The 17,078-nt window shown below is 45.4% G+C and overlaps 1 pseudogene; it reads right to left on the bottom strand.

Moving 5' to 3' along the window:
• Nucleotides 1–15,167: 15,167 nt before the first annotated feature.
• LOC112605345 lies at nt 15,168–15,397 on the bottom strand (annotated as a pseudogene).
• Between the last annotated feature and the right edge of the window lie 1,681 nt (nt 15,398–17,078).

Raw genomic sequence — 17,078 nt, 5'->3', positions numbered from 1 at the left:
AAACAATGTTGCTGCTGCTTTGTTACTTAAAGAGAAAGTTGCCAAGAGAGACTTCTTAGACTTGTGTTTTCCAAAAATTGCTGAAATACTGTTTTGCCATTTTTAAAAAGTCTCAGGTTATTACTACTCTGCCATTAAATATTTGTATGCCTGCATTTTTTAAAATTCTGTGCATGTACGTTATGGAGTACATTCTATTTTTGTTTTCAGATACCCTACAACCAATTATTTTTTTAGTAATCTTTTAGAATTAAAATTACCATAAATGATTGAAAATAATCATCACGTAGTTGAAGATTGTATGTATTCAGTAGTTTAAAACAATCTATGCATTTGACAGTAAGAATCAAAGTCCCTTCAGTGTGCCTTTGTCAGCTAATATGTGACCAGCAATGACAACCTTGGGAATATTTATTAAGTATTATACTATGAATATAGGCAACATAGGACAGGGTTTGCAGTACAGAGTCTTGATGCTAAATTCTCATATACCTCTACACGAGAAATATGGAGCAGGAAAACAAGCATTTACATACATTCTTCATCACTTTGAAGATGCATGGCCTGAACTCAACTGCTTGTGTTTGTTTACATATCAGGCATAGCCAAGCATCTCCTGTAGCTAGAGGTTCCACTGCTGTCTTTACTCAGTCCTCTTTTAAAATACGAATTAGTGGCCAGATGCAGTGGCTCACACCTGTAATCCCAGCACTTTGGGAGGCCGAGGCGGCTGGATCACGAGGTCAGGAGATCGAGACCATCCTGGCTAACACAGTAAAACCCTGTCTCTACTAAAAATACAAAAAAATTAGCCAGGAGTGGTGGCGGGCGCCTATAGTCCCAGCTACTCGGGAGGCTGAGGCAGGAGAATCGCTTGAACCAGGGAGGCAGAGGTTGCAGTGAGCAGAGATCGCGCCACTGCACTGCAGCCTGGGCCACAGAGTGAGACTCCATCTCAAAAGTAAAAATAAAAATAGACCGGGCATGGTGGCTTATGCCTGTAATCCCAGCACTTTGGGAGGCCGAGGTGGGTAGATCACGAAGTCAGGAGATCGAGACCATCCTGGCTAACACGGTGAAACCCCGTCTCTACTACAAAAACATTAGCTGGGCGAGGTGGCGGGCACCTGTAGTCCCAGCCACTCGGGAGGCTGAGGCAGGAGAATGGCGTGAGCCCGGGAGGCAGAGCTTGCAGTGAGCCCAGATCATGCCACTGCACTCCAACCTGGGTGACAGAGCAAGACTCCATCTCAAATAAAACAAAACAAAAAAAAAATTATGAATTAGTGTTTTCTAGAATTTCAACTTGCTAAGCCTCTAATATTTAAGGGTAGTTTATCTAGATACAGTACTTTCTTCCCTGATAAGTAGTATCATTGGAGCCCTTAAATATAGGAGAAGAGGAAGAAGTTTAAAAAGTGTAAGTGGGCTGGGCGCGGTGGCTCAAGCCTGTAATCCCAGCACTTTGGGAGGCCCAGGCGGGTGGATCACGAGGTCAGGAGATCGAGACCATCCTGGCTAACACGGTGAAACCCTGTCTCTACTAAAAATACAAAAAATTAGTCAGGCGTGGCGGCGGGTGCCCGTAGTCCCAGCTACTCAGGAGGCTGAGGCAGGAGAATGGCCTGAACCCAGGAGGCAGAGCTTGCAGTGAGCCGAGATCACGCCACTGTACTCCAGCCTGAGCGATAGAGCGAGACTCCCTCTCAAAAAAAAAAAAAGAGAATTGTAAGTGGATTAAAAGAGAAACTTGGTCTAGTTCATAATATTTTTAATAGGGCTTTCCCTGGCTGCTGGAAAACTTAGGCCAGTAAGCATCTCTTTGTTTAAAGTCCTATAAGACAATTTGAAATAATTCATTGTTCATGCCAAAATTCTAAGTACTGTTTTTCTTAGCAAGTGTAATATAATCAGGAAAAATGGGTACAAGTAAAATGTTCTTTGGATCATACTCATAGCCTTATTAACACTGCACCTGAATAATAGGTCATTTTGCCTCACTCATTTGCCAAAGTAGCCATTTCTAAGTTAAGGAAATTTTTAGGTAGGCTGATAGCCTTGTATTTCATTTTAGATTGTAAGCTCAATGGCAGGGATACTATATCGATCATTATGTTTTCATATAGCAACCATCACAGTATACTCTTGGTGCTTAATAAATGTTTATAATTAACAATAACCTGTTGTATATTGTTTAATTTGAATGGTATATATATGAAATACGTATGAAAATTGAAGTATTCGTGAATGTATAATAGAAACAAGTAAATGAATAAAATGACCTGGTTACTATAGATAAGCCAAATTTTAAACCATCTAGAACAATGGTGTAGTCTTCCTTCTATTCAATGTAAATGCTGGGTTTTTATTATTATTATTATTATTAAGAAAGGAGATACAGGCCAGGCATGGTGGCTCACACCTGTAATCCCAACACTTTGGGAGGCCGAGGCCAGTGGATCACTTGAGGTCAGGAGTTTGAGACCAGCCTGGCCAACACGGTGAAACCTCATCTCTACTAAAAATACAAAAATTAGTAGGGCGTGGTGGTGCGCACCTGTAGTCCCAGCTGCTTGGGAGGCTGAGGCAGGAGAATCCCCTGAACCCAGGAGACAGAGGTTACAGTGAGCTGAGATTGCGCCATTGCACTCCAGCTTGGCTGACAGAGTAAGACCCTGTCTCAAAAAAAAAAAAAAAAAAAAAATAGATACAGCTTAATGAAAACATTCAGCAAGCCCTGAGTCACTGTGTGCAGTGTGTTGGGAAGCTACCCACTACCAGGGCATTCCTTTTCCAGTGCTTGGTCTGCCCGGCTCTGCATCCACCTTAAATGTAGAGAATCCTGGGGCCTCTGAGTCCCGCATTCCATTTCCTTCCCTGGCGAGGTGAGACAGGTCATTACATCTCCCTGTGGGAGGTATTGGATGGGATGAGCACAGAGCATGCTAGACCACAGTGGCAGGAGCCCAGGGAGGGGAGGAGACGGGAGGCTTCCTAAAGGAGCTGGATCTTGAGAGATGAACAGAAGTTGGCCAGGCAGGGAAGGAGGATAGAGAGTGGGCATCCCAGGCCCTCTTCCACTCCCGTTTTCTCTATTTCTCTTGGTGGCGTTACCATCAGTGCAGGCTGCCAAGCTAATAACAGTTTGACTTCAATTCCTCCTCCCTACAACCTACATTTGCCCCCACATCTAACTCCAAAATTCATCACCTCCGCTGTGGAAAGTTCCCAGAAATCTTTATTCTGCTCCTGACTTGCAGCCCCTGCCTGCCTTAGCTGCCCTTGCTAGGTACCCATCAGTCACCTTGCCCTTGCTGTCAGCCTCGGTTTGGCTCGCTGAAGCAGGATAGTCCAAGAAGTCCCAGCTCTCCCATGGCAACTGGTTGTCCGTGTGTTTTTCTCTCAGTGGCCAGTGCAAGTGCCCACAGAATTGATCGTCTTCCCAGACCTTGACCCGCCCTCTTCTAGTAAATGGACCCTTCTCGCTTTTGAGACTCAGCTCAAATATCACCTGACTTGTGAAGCCTTTCCTGACTTTTTCAAGCAACAAGTCACCCTCTCTTTGTTCCCCTAGTTCTTGGTATGCACCTCTGTCTCAGTGGTTCTGATGTGCAATTTAAGTATTGGTTTATGTTCCCACCAGAAGGTTGGCTCCCTGAGGGGAAGGACTGTGGCAACTTTATCATTGTATCCTCTGCCAGTTACAGTGTCCAGCCCCCAATAAGAACTCAGTGATCACTGAATGAGTGAGTGAATACGTGGGCAGTATACATTACGCCCTTGCCATATTCAAGTATTCTAAAAGCTGTTAAAACTAAAAATCAGCACAAAGACCACAACCAGGGTTTTCTTACTAAAAAACAAAAATACCCCTTCCTTGCTTTAAAAAAAAAAGTCAAGGCCGGGCACGGTGGCTCAAGCCTGTAATCCCAGCACTTTGGGAGGCCGAGACGGGCGGATCACGAGGTCAGGAGATAGAGACCATCCCAACATGGGCTAACATGGTGAAACCCCGTCTCCACTAAAAAATACAAAAAACTAGCCGGGCGAGGTGGCGGGTGTCTGTAGTCCCAGCTACTCGGGAGGCTGAGGCAGGAGAATGGCGTGAACCCGGGAGGCGGAGCTTGCAGTGAGCTGAGATCCGGCCACTGCACTCCAGCCTGGGCGACAGAGCGAGACTCCGTCTCAAAAAAAAAAAAAAAGTCTACTTGGGGCCGAGCATGGTAGCTTACGCCTCTAATGCCAGCACTTTGGGAGGCCACGGCAGAAGGACTGCTTGAGCCCAGGAGTTGAAGACAAGCCTGGGCAACATAGCAAGACCCCAGTTCTATAAAAAATTAAAAATTAGGCAGATGTGGTGGTGAAACCCCATCTCTACAAAAAAATCAGAAAGTTAGGCATGGTGGCATATGTGTATGGTCCCTAGCTACTCTGGAAGCTGAGGATGGCTTGAGTCCAGGTCAAGGCTGCAGTGAGCTATGATCGCACCACTGCACTCCGGCCTGGGCGACAGCAAGACCCTGTCTGAAAAGTAATTAAATTTAAACACAGTCTACTTGGGGAATACTTAGAATGTAAAAACAAGATCTAAAAATACTACACATGATCACAAATACGTGCAAAATGGCCTTTTGAAAAGATGGAGGAAATGCATCAAAATGTTACAGAAATGCTTTTTAAATTTTTTGTTTGGAGGTTTTTTTGAGAAAGGGGACTCTTCAGATGGTGTTTTCAGCTTGCCAAAATAAATTCTATAATAATAGGAAATAGTAACTATTTTTTGAACGTGCTCTGTTAAATGAATTAAATGCATATGCTACAACATTGTTTTCATAATTTTTTAGCAAAATTTTTCCCATAGATGGAGCCATGCTGAACTTTAGCTGCTTTTAAGCAGCTCCTGTCTTAGTTATTGCAAATTCTAACTTAGTAGAGCTAAAAGTAAAGTCTTCACTCTGATGAACCAGTCACACTGCCTGATAAAATTTTAGATCTCAGAAGCCATTTACCCTTGCAATAAAAATTAGTGACATTCTGGCCAGGCGCAGTGGCTCACACCTGTAATCCCAGCACTTTGGGAGGCCGAGGCGGGCAGATCACCTGAGGTTGGGAGTTCGAGACCAGCCTAACCAACATGGAGAAACCCCCGTCTCAACTACAAATACAAAATTAGCCAGGCGAGGTGGCACATGCCTGTAATTCCAGCTACTTGGGAGGCTGAGTCAGGAACTGGAACCCACAAGGTTTGCTGGAACCCACAAGGCGGAGGTTGTGGAGAGCTGAGATCGCACCATTGCACTCCAGCCTGGGCAACAAGAGTGAAACTCTCTCAAAAAAAAAAAAATAGTGACAATCATTAAGTAGAGAATCTTCTACTTGACCCTGTAGAAGGGCATCAAAAATTGTAATACTGGCCAGGGCACAGTGGCTCATGCCAGCAACTCAGGAGGCTGAGGTGGGAGGATCGCTTGAGCTCAGGAGTTGAAGGCTGCAGTGAGCTATGACCACGCCACTGCACTCCAGCCTGGGTGACAGAGTGAGACTCTGTCTAAAACAGACAAAAATTCTAATATATCGGCAAAATTAAAAAGAAAAGCAGGAAACCCCACGTTTCAGAGGTGAGGAGAAACTGCCCTGTTCTCTTTGTAAAACACTGAGGTGTCTCTTTGGAGATGGAGTGTGAAGGCACAGGTTAGGATCTAGTAGCAAGCTCACTTGTGCTACCCAGTGTCCTCTGGGAGCTCAAGACATGGGGAGAGTTGTGGGTCAGGGACCACTGAACTCATGATCATGGAGTCCTTACTGGGTAAGCCCTTCAGGTTCAGGCAGTCACGGTACAGTATTTGAAGCACACTTGGAATAGAATAAGTTCACTACTAGAAATACCAGTTTCATTTATATGGTCCAAGAAGATCTTAATCCCAAAGATAGTAGAGACAAGCATCATGGAAAGAACAGCTTATAAGGGTATTCCTTTTCCACATATGTTTAGCATCATGTCGGACAACATAAGAGAGATTATGTTGATATCAAAGCATTGATATCAATACTTTGAAAATTATTCACATTCTTTAATGATTCCACAGTCCCCTACACCAAACCCCACGTTTAATCTAGAGGTATTGTGTTTGAACATGAGTTCAAAGACTTTTTTCCGAGACTTTTACATGCCTATTTTCTCTCAAGTGGTAAATTCCACTAGATCCATGTGGGGGATCCAGGTTGCACGCTCCTATGAGAATCTCATGCCTGATGATCTGTCACTGTCCCCCATCACCCTCAGATGGGACCATCTAGTTGCAGGAAAACAAGCTCAGGCTCCCACAGATTCTACATTATGGTGAGTTGTATAATTATCTCCTTATATATTACAATGTAATAATAATAGAAATAAGGTGCACAATAAATGTAATGCACTTGAATCATCCTGAAACCACCCCCACCACCACCGTCTGTGGAAAATTGCTTTCCACGAAACTGGTCCATGGTGCCAAAAAGGTTGAGGACCACTGACCTAGAGTCTTCTTTTTTTTTTTTTTTTTGAGACGGAGTCTCCCTGTGTCGCCCAGGCTGGAGTGCAGTGGCACAATCTCGGCTCACTGCAACCTCCGCCCCTCCAGGTTTAAGCAATTCTCTGCCTCAGCCTCCGGAGTAGCTGGGATTACAGGCACACGCCACCACGCCCGGCTACTTTTTTTGTATTTTTAGTAGAGATGGGGTTTCACCATCTTGGCCAGGCTGGTCTTGAACTCCTGACCTCGTGATCCACCCGCCTCGGCCTCCCAAAGTGCTGGGATAACAGGCATGAGCCACCGCGCCCAGCCGAGCTAGAGTCTTCTAATTTTGTGTACCTGTAATGAGACCTGAACTATTTGGAACTGATCTTCCTGGCAACTTCCCTCAAGTTATAGGCAAAAATTAGGACCTAAAAGCCTTAAAAAGACCAAAATGTATGCCAAATACTCTAAAGTTCCTATCTTTACTCTTAGAAATATCCCTTGGGCCTTGCTTATCAGCTGCGTACTGGAAATGTTTACACAGCTCTAACAAACTTCCTGAGTTTCCTATACCAAACAGAAGACCGCAGATTAAAAGCGGGGAGAGGGTAGACTAAAGGCAAGCAAATTAAAGAGACATTGAATGTCAACTGTTGTCAGCCACTGCGCCGGAAGATAGTTAAACAACAATAAACCTTCAGTCCTTGAAAAGCTTATGGTTTACCAGGGGCTATAAGAAGTGCATCAGCGGCCAGTCACGGTGGCTCAGGCCTGTAATCCCAACACTTTGGGAGGCCGAGGTGGGCGGATCACAAGGTCAGGAGCTCGAGCCCAGTCTGACCAACATGGTGAAACCTCATCTCTACTAAAATTACAAAAATTAGCCGGGCGTGGTGGTGCACGCCTGTATTCCCAGCTACTCAGGAGGCTGAGGCAAGAGAATCGCTTGAACCCGGGAGGGTGGAGGTTGTGGTGAGCTGAGATCGAGTCACTGCACTCCAGCCGGGTGACAGAGCTAGACTCTGTCTCAACAAAAAAAAGAAGTGCATCAGAGGCCAGGCACGGTGCCTCAAGGCTGTAATCCCAGCACTTTGAGAGGCCTAGGCAGGCAGATGGCTTGAGTCCAGGAGTTCAAAACCAGCCTGAGCAACACAACGAAACCCCATCTCTACTAAAAATACAAAAAATTAGCCAAGTGTGGTAGCATGCACCTGTAGTCCCAGCTACTCGGGAGGCTGAGGGTCCTGAGCCCAGGACGTCAAGTCTGCAGTGAGCCATGATCATACCACTGCACTCCAGCCTGGGCGACAAAGTGAGACCTTGTCTCAAACAAACAAAACAAAAGCATCAGCATATAATGTGATAAGAATCAATGTTAGAAATATGAATGCGAGGCCGGGCGTGGTAGCTCACGCCTGTAATCCCAGTACTTTGAGAGGCTGAGGCGGGTGGATCACCTGAGATCAGGAGTTCGAGACCAGCCTGACCAACATGGTGAAACCTTGTCTCTACTAAAAATACAAAAATTAGCTGGGCGTGTTGGTGGGCGCCGGTAGTCCCAACTACTCAGGAGGCTGAGGCAGGAGAATCGCTTGAACCTGGGAGGCAGAGGTTGCAGTGAGCCGTGATTACGCCAGTGCACTCCAGCCTGGGCAACAGAGGGAGACTCCATCTAAAGAAATATATATATATGTGTGTGTGTATATATATAAAAATATATGTGTGTATATATGTATATATATTTATATATGTATAAATATATATATAAAATATGTGTGTGTGTCTATATGTATGAATGGGATACAGCGATTGCTCAGAGAGACTGGGTGATTGTAGGGCATCTGCAAAGATTTCCCAAAGGTGGTGATGGCTGCACTGGGGTTTGAAAGACATGGAAGGAGCTTTCCAGAGGGAGAAAGGGGAAAGGGCAGGGGGGTGAGCGGGCATTTTGGGTAAAGAGACGCGCCTGTAAGAAGAGCCTGGTATGATCAGAGAATGGTGAGAATTCTCACTGAGTTGAGGTTAAGCTCTGGTGAGAGAGATGAAGTTGGAGACGGATGGCGAACGTGGACCTGTGCCTAGCACAGCACCTGACACGGCAGAGGCAGTCAGTAAATATCTGCTGATTAATTGTCAGACATTGGGTGGCTTAGGAAAGCTCTGAGGAGGGACCCCAATTAAGGGGACAGTAGTCAGGGCGTGAGGTTTGTCCAAGAGAGCACTGTGAGATCAGGACTAAAACTGCTGCAAGAGACCCTATGATTGGGTGGCAGCAGCATGTTGTGGAGATGAGCCTGCTCTCTCAGTCTCTTCCTCTTGTCAGAACTCTTTGCCTCCCCCAACACACACGCACACACACATGCACGCACCATGCTACAGAAACCTTTCTCAGTCTTGCCGTTCTCTCAAATCATGCATCGGTCTTCCCTTCATCTTCAGATTCTTTTTTTTTTTTTTTTTTTGAGATGGAGTCTCGCGCTGTCACCCAGGCTGGAGTGCAGTGGCCGGATCTCAGCTCACTGCAAGCTCCGCCTCCCGGGTTCACGCCATTCTCCGGCCTCAGCCTCCCGAGTAGCTGGGACTACAGGCGCTGCCACCTCGCCCGGCTATTTTTTGTATTTCTTAGTAGAGACGGGGTTTCACCGTGTTAGCCAGGATGGTCTCGATCTCCTGACCTCGTGATCCGCCCATCTCGGCCTCCCAAAGTGCTGGGATTACAGGCTTGAGCCACCGCGCCCGGCCATCTTCAGATTCTTTAAAGAGTAATCGAAGTTCCCACTTCTAGCATGATGAAGTGCGGAGGTCAACAAATCTTTCCAAAATGTAACTATATAGCTGGACAAACCATTGAGCATTCTGTAATTTGACCAAAGGCACAGCACAAATGGGGATGTGTTTAAGAATGAAAGCTCGCTGGGCGCGGTGGCTCATGCCTGTAACCCCAGCAATTTGGGAGGCCGAAGCAGGAGGACCACTTGAGCTCAGGAGTTCAAGAACAACCTGGGCAAAGTAGTGAGATCCCCGTCTCTACAAAAAAATAAAAAATAAAAAAAGGCATGGTGGTACACACCTGTGGTCCCAGCTACATGGGAGGCTAAGGCAGGAGAATCATTTGAGCCCAGGAGATTGAGTCTGCAGTGAGCTGTGATCACACCACTGCGCTCCAACCTGGGCAACAGAGTGAGGCAGACCCTGTCTCAAAAGAAAAAAAAAAAAAAAGAATTAAAGTGAGCCTTGGAGAAGACCAGCCTGTGTCCATGGCATCTTTGCCCAGGCTGCTACCCCCATCTACCCCAGCTGCTGGTAACACACACAGCAGCCCCCAGCAGGGCAGCCTGTGGAAATAAGATCCCCCGCCACCTCGCTGCAGGGGCCGGATGCAAGATTGAGGAAGGTTTTGATTTGCAGCATGGCTAGTTAAGGTGGTGATATCAATGACCAGGAGGAAGAAAGGCCGCTGACTCCTAGCCTGAGGCTCTGGGCCTTTGGAGATAACCAAATGGCCTACAGACTAGTCAGGGATGTAAGAGGGAGCTCCAGGAGATGGGAGAGCCAAAGGGAGCTTGGTAAACTCTTCACACTACCCAAATGGACTGAAGGCTCATGGCTCCAGAGATTAGAGCAAGCCCAAGCCATGTCCATATGCCCAGGGCACACAGCCTGTGTCTGTGCCGGTGCCAGTGTTAGGAAGTAAAAGCCAGAACACCACTGCAAATGGCCCGGGGCGTGCCTCCTCCCCACTGCGCGTAGAGCCAGCAGCAGATGGTGGAAACCGTATTGGCTTTAACTGATGTTTGACTGACAAACTATGCAGATAAGAAGTGACCTCTAGGAAGCCAGTCTGAAAAATTAAAGCAAACAAATGCCAACAATAAAACTGAGCACTATCCTGGCTAACATGGTGAAACCCCGTCTCTACTAAAAATACAAAAAAAACTAGCCGGGCGCGGTAGCGGGCGCCTGTAGTCCCAGCTACTTGGGAGGCTGAGGCGGGAGAATGGCGTGAACCCGGGGGGGCGGAGCTTGCAGTGAGCCAAGATCGCGCCACTGCACTCCAGCCTGGGAGACACAGTGAGACTCCGTCTCAAAAAAAAAAAAAAATAAAAAAAAAAAATAAAACTGAGCAATGACCTGAGTGAGCGCACACTGTGGAGGAGACAGGCGTCCTGCATGGAGTGCAGCCAGGAGACAGCACGGAATGCATGGAGCAGCTATTGCAAGGCACTGAAAACGAAATAGTTGCAGGCAGCCTTCCCAGGAAGACCAGAACCGGAAGTAACACCCAATCGGTGGTGAGATAACCATGTTTCCCCTATGGTATCCCCTGACTAACCTGGCCATGGGCACCAGGGTGTAGCTAGAAAGAGCTCCAGAAGATGCCTCTATTTCTGGCTCAAGTAACAGGAAAAGGGTCTCCTAACATCCCAAGGGAATCCAGAAGTTCGTTCCTCCCCATGTTTCTTTTCCCTATTCTCTCATACCTCAGCCCCCAAGCAGTCCCACAGTGGCACTGGCACCAGCCCCAAGAGGAGCCCCAGAAGCCAAGACGCAGGCGGGAACCTTCTCCAGTTGACAGAGCTGTGGTCCCAAAAGGGCAGAAACAGCCCATGTTGCTTCTCTTCCAATTCAGTCCTCCCACTGCTTGGTTTCAGATGTAGAAATGCATGGCAGAGCCAGATAACGAAAGCCTCAGTTTTCTGCTTGGAAGACGAAAGAGAGAAGCCTCAGCAAATGAAAGCAACAGGGTAATTGCTGAGACAGAGTTAATCAGTGAAGCAAACCCACTAAGTTGTTTATGAACCCCAGGGCTCATTCTTGAGCTGCTCCCACATAGATCTGGTCCTGTTCAACACACCAGAGACCGAGAGCTGAACTGAGAGACCATCACCCACAGACACAACTGGCCACTGGGTGGCGCACAAGTGGGACAGAACTGAATAGTCCTGTGAAGACTTTGGACACTGAACTGGCTTTGGAACCACAGACTGCAGAATGCAGGGGTGGGAACTTGTGGTTTGAACCTAAATCAGGTAGATTGCCTGGCCAAAATGAAAATATCTACAATCTCCATAGCATTTAATTTCATTCAGTGATTTTTTTTTTTTTTTTTTTTTTTTTTTTTTTTTTTTGAGACGGAGTCTCGCTCTGTCGCCCAGGCTGGAGTGCAGTGGCCAGATCTCAGCTCACTGCAAGCTCCGCCTCCCGGGTTCCCGCTATTCTCCTGCCTCAGCCTCCCGAGTAGCTGGGACCACAGGCGCCGCCACCTCGCCCGGCTAGTTTTTTGTGTTTTTAGTAGAGACGGGGTTTCGCCGTGTTAGCCAGGATGGTCTCGATCTCCTGACCTTGTGATCCGCCCGTCTCGGCCTCCCAAAGTGCTGGGATTACAGGCTTGAGCCACCGCGCCCGGCCTCATTCAGTGATTTTTTAAAGTAAATTTGCAGTGTTTTACAGCCATCCCCAAAATCTAATTCCAAAATACCTCTATCACCGCAATGAGAGACTCCATTCACGTTGCCAGTCACATGCCCTCCCAGATTTTCCCTCCGCCAAGCCCTTGGCAATCACTAATCTACTTTCCGTGTCTTTGAGTTTGTCTACTCTGGATATTTCATATAAATGAAATTATATATGAGGTTTTGTGATGGGCTCCTTTCATTTAGAAGAATGTTTTCAAGACTGATTCATGTTGTAGTATGCATTGGTACTTCATTATTTTTTTATGCAAAAGTAATGCTCTATTGTATGGCTATACCACATTTTTCTTTGAGACAGAGATCTCACTATGTCCCCCAGGCTGGAGTATAGTGGCTCTTCACAGGCCTGATCACAGCTCCTGCATGGATCAAAGAGCGTCACTGCAGCTTCAAACTGCAGCTTCAAACTCTCAGGCTCAAGGGACCCTCCTGCCTCAACCTCCCCAGTAGCTGGGACTACAGACATGTGTGTCTGTGCCCAGCAATACCACATTTTAAAAAATCCATCTTCAGTAGATGGAAATTTGGACTATTTCTACCTTTTACTAATAAAAATAGTACTGCCATAAACATTCGTGTATAAGTTTTCTTTTGTTTTTGTTTTTTCTTTTTTGTAGAGATGGGGGTCTCGCTCTGTTGCCCAGGCTGGTCTCAAACTCCTGGACTCAAGTGATCTTCCCATCGAAAACTCCCAAAGTGCTGGGATTACAGGCGTGAGCCACCATGCCTGGCCTGTATACAAGTTTTTGTGTAGACATGTTTACATCCAATTAATGAACACCGTATGTCTTTCCATTGATTTAGCTCTTCTTTCTTTCAACAGTGTTGTGTAGTTTCCAGTCTACAAGTCTTACACTTTTGGATTAAATTTATTCATAATTATTTTATTATTTTTGATAATATTATAAATGGAATTGGTTACTTAATTTTATTTGAATTGTTCATTGCTTGTGTGTAAGTAGACAACTCATTTTTTTAATTGACCTTGTATCGTACAATCTCCTTGAACTCATTTATTATCACTGATAGTTTAGATCTTTTTTTTTTTTTGAAGTTTCATTAGGGTTTTCTATATATAAGATCATGTCATCTAGAATATAGTTTTATTTATTCTATTCCTATTTCGATGCCTTTTGTTTGCATTTCTTGCCTAATTGCCTGGGCTAGAACATCCAGTACAGTTTAAATAAAAGTGAAGAAAGAAGGCATCCTTGCAAGTCAAGTTTTTGTTTTGTTTTTTTTTGTTTTGTTTTGACATGGAGTCTCACATTTTGGCCCAGGCTGGAGTGCAATGGCACAATCTTGGCTCACTGCAACCTCTGCCTCCCGGGTTCAAGCAATTCTCCTGCCTCAGCCTCCTGAGTAGCTGGGATTACAGGCGCCCACCACCATGCCTGGCTTATTTTTTGTATTTTTATTAGAGACAGGGTTTCACTATGTTGGCAGGCTGGTCTCGAACTCCTGACCTTGTGATCTGCCCGCCTCGGCCTCCCAAAGTACTGGGATTACAGGCGTGAGCCACCGCACCCAGCCCAACTTAACCTTTTTTTTTTTTTTTGAGATGGAGTCTGTCACCCAGGCTGGAGTGCAGTGGCGTGATCTTGGCTCACTGCAAGCTTGCCTCCAGAGTTCATGCCATTCTCCTGCCTCAGCCTCCCGAGTAGCTGGGACTACAGGTGCCTGCCACCACGCCCAACTAATTTTTTTTTTTTTTTTTTTGTATTTTTTAGTAGAGTCGGGGTTTCACTGTGTTAGCCAGGATGGTCTTGCTCTCCTGACCTCAGGATCAGCCCACCTCGACCTCCCGAAGTGCTGGGATTACAGGCATGAGCCACCGTGCCCGGCCCAACTTAACCATTTTTAAGTGTGCAATGCAGTAGCCTTATGTTGTTGTGCAATCTATTTCCAGGACGTTTTCATCTTTTATTTCTATTTATTTATTTACTATTTTGAGACATGATCTCACTGTCACCCGGGCTGGAATGCAGTGGTGCGATTATAGGTCACTGCAACTTCGAACTCTTGTGCTCAATCAATCCTCCTGCCTCAGCCTCCCAGGTAGCTGGGGACTACAGATGTGCACCACTGAACTGGGTTAATTTTTTTTTTTTTTGGAGAGAGTCTTGCTTTGTTGCTTAAGCTGTTCTTGAACTCCTGGCTTCAAGCAATTCTCCCACCTCGGCCTCCCAAAGTGCTGGAATTATAGGCGTGAGCCACCACTTGGCCCAACTTTTTATCTTTTAAAACTGAACATCTATACCCATGAAACAATAGCTCTCCATTTTCTCCTCCCCCTAGTTTCTAGTGACAACCATTTGATTTGCTGTTTCTGTGAATTTGACTACTTTAGATACCTCATATAAGTGGAAGCATACAGTATTTGCATTTTTGCGACTGGCTTATTCCACTTAGCATGATGTCCTCAAGGTTCTTCCATGTTACATCATGTAACAGAATTCCTTTCCTTTTTAAGGCTGAGTAACATTCCATTATTTGTATACACCACATTTTGTTTATCCCCTCGTTTGTTGATAGACATTTAGGCTACTTCTGCATGTTGGCTATTATGAATAATACTGCTATAAATATGGATGTGTAAATATCTCTTAAAGACCCTGTTCTCAATTCTTTTGGATGTATGTCCAGAAGTGAATATGGCAATTCTTTTTTTATTCTTTTGAGAACCCATCAAATTGTTTTCGGTAGTAGCTACACCTTGCATTGCACAAAGGCTCCAATTTCTGTACATCCTCTTTAACACTTGTGTTTCTGCTTTTTTGACAGTAGACATCCTAATGGGTGTAAGATAATGTTGCCTTGTGATTTTCATTTGCATTTCTCTAATGATGATTAGGAATGTTGAGCATCTTTTTTGTTTTGTTTTGTTTTGTTTTTGGTGTTGGTTTTGTTTTGAGACACAGTCTCACTCTGTCACTCAGGCTGGAGTACAGTGTTGCGATCCTGGCTCACTGAAACCTCTGCCTCCTGAGTTCAAGCTATTCTCGTGCCTCTGCCTCCCAAGTAACTGGGATTACAGGTGTCTGCCACCATGCCCGGCTAATTTTTTTTTTTTTGAAGGTTTCAAATATACTTTATTTCTTCAATAATGCCATATCTTAATGGGTCACAGTGTTTTAACTTGGCATCAATTATGAGCTGTTTTTTAAACAATTCATTATCATACCAGCTGGGATGATTACTGATCTCTCCATTCCTTTGGGTGACTCTGCCAACAGAGGACAAGTTCCATTCTATTCCGATTTGTGTTGCTACATATGTCCATATAGCAATGCAGAAAGTGGCTCCACTAGTTAATATAGCATTACCGTATTTGTCATGAAAATCAGGTGTACTTTTCTGGTGGCTCTGCATTGCCATTGTTTGCTGAATGCTTCGAACTTGCAGATGACTTAGTGTGGTTTTTGACCAAGTGAAACATCATGAAGGTGAAGAAAGAACTGTGGGAATGCAGCTGCTGCTTTGGTGCAAATTCCAATTTTTGGATTTTTAATAAAGACGGGGTTTTGCCACGTTGGCCAGGCTGGTCTTGAGCTCCTGACCTCAAGTGATCTTGGCCTCCCAAAATGCTGGAATTACAGGCATGAGCCACCGCACCCAGCCTGAGTATCTTTTCTTATGCTTTTTATACATTTGTGTATCATCTTTAGAAAAATGTCTAGTCAAGCCTTTTGCTCACTTTTGTTTGTTGTTGTTGAGGTCTCTATTGTCTTTCTAGTTTCTATTTCACTAATTTCAGCTTTGACCTTTATGTCCTTCCTTCCACTTGCCTTAGGCACGGTTTGCTCTTTTTTTCCCAGGCTATTGATTTGAGATCATTCTTTTTAAGTCCACCGATATTCAAGGTAATTATTGATAGGTAAAGATTACCACTGTCATTTAAAAAATTGTTTTCCGGGCCAGGCGCAGTAGCTCACACCTGTAATCCCAGCACTTTGGAAGGCCGAGGCAGGCGGATCACCTGAGGTTAGGAGTTCAAGACCAGCCTGACCAACATGAAGAAACCCAGTCTCTACTAAAAATACAAAATTAGCCAGGCGTGGTGGCACATGCCTGTAATCCCAGCTACTCAGGAGGCTGAGGTAGGAGAATCGCTTGAACCCGGTGGGCGGAGGTTGTCGTAAGCCAAGATCGCACCATTGCACTCCAGCCTGGGCAACAAGAGTGAAACTCCATCTCAAAAAAAAAAGTTTTCCGGCTGGGCACAGTGGCTCATGCCTGTAATCCCATCATGCCTGTAATTCCAGCATTTTGGGAGGCTGAGGTGGGCGGATCACTTGAGGCCACGAGTTCAAGACCAGCCTGGCCAACATGGTGAAATTCCGTCTTTACTAAAAATACAAAAATTAGTCCCACGAGGTGGTGCACACCTGTGGTCCCAGCTACCTGGGAGGCTGAGGCACGAGGATTGCTTGAACCCGGGAGGCAGAGGTTGCAGTGAGCCAAGATTGTGCCACTGCACTCCACCAGCCTGGGTGACAGTAAGACTGTGTCTCAAAAATAAAAAAAATTGTTTTCTAGTTGTTTTATAGATCCTTTGTTCCTTTCTTCCCCTCTTGCTGTCTTCCTTTATGATTAGATGACTTTCTGTAGTGGTATGCTTTGATTCCTTACTTTTTAGAGGTCATTCTTATGTTGTATCTTCATTTTAACCATCTCAAATTTCTCTAATTTTCTAATTTCACGTCGTGATTTCTTCTAATTTCCTGTGTACTTTCTAATTTCCCTTGTGATTTCTTTCTTTCCTTTTTTTTTTTTTTTCGTTGGAGTCTCGCTCTGTCACCGACTGGAGTGCAGTGGCGCTCTCTCGGCTCACTGCAAGCTCCACCTCCTGGGTTCACGCCATTCTCCTGCCTCACCCTCGTGAGTAGCTGGGATTATAGGCACCCACCACCACGCCTGGATAATTTTTTTTTTATTTTTATTTTTTATTTTTAGTAGAGACGGGGTTTCACCGTGTTAGCCAAGGATGGTCTCAATCTCCTGACCTCATGATCGGCCCGCCTCAGCCTCCCAAAGTGTTGGGATTACAGGCATGAGTCGTCACACCTGGCCTCCCTTGTGATTTCTTATTTGACTCATTGGTTAT

This window comes from Theropithecus gelada, chromosome 13 (assembly GCF_003255815.1).
Source record: "Theropithecus gelada isolate Dixy chromosome 13, Tgel_1.0, whole genome shotgun sequence".
In the NCBI taxonomy this organism is placed as follows: Eukaryota; Metazoa; Chordata; class Mammalia; order Primates; family Cercopithecidae; genus Theropithecus; species Theropithecus gelada.
This window is presented reverse-complemented; position numbering and strand designations above follow the sequence as displayed.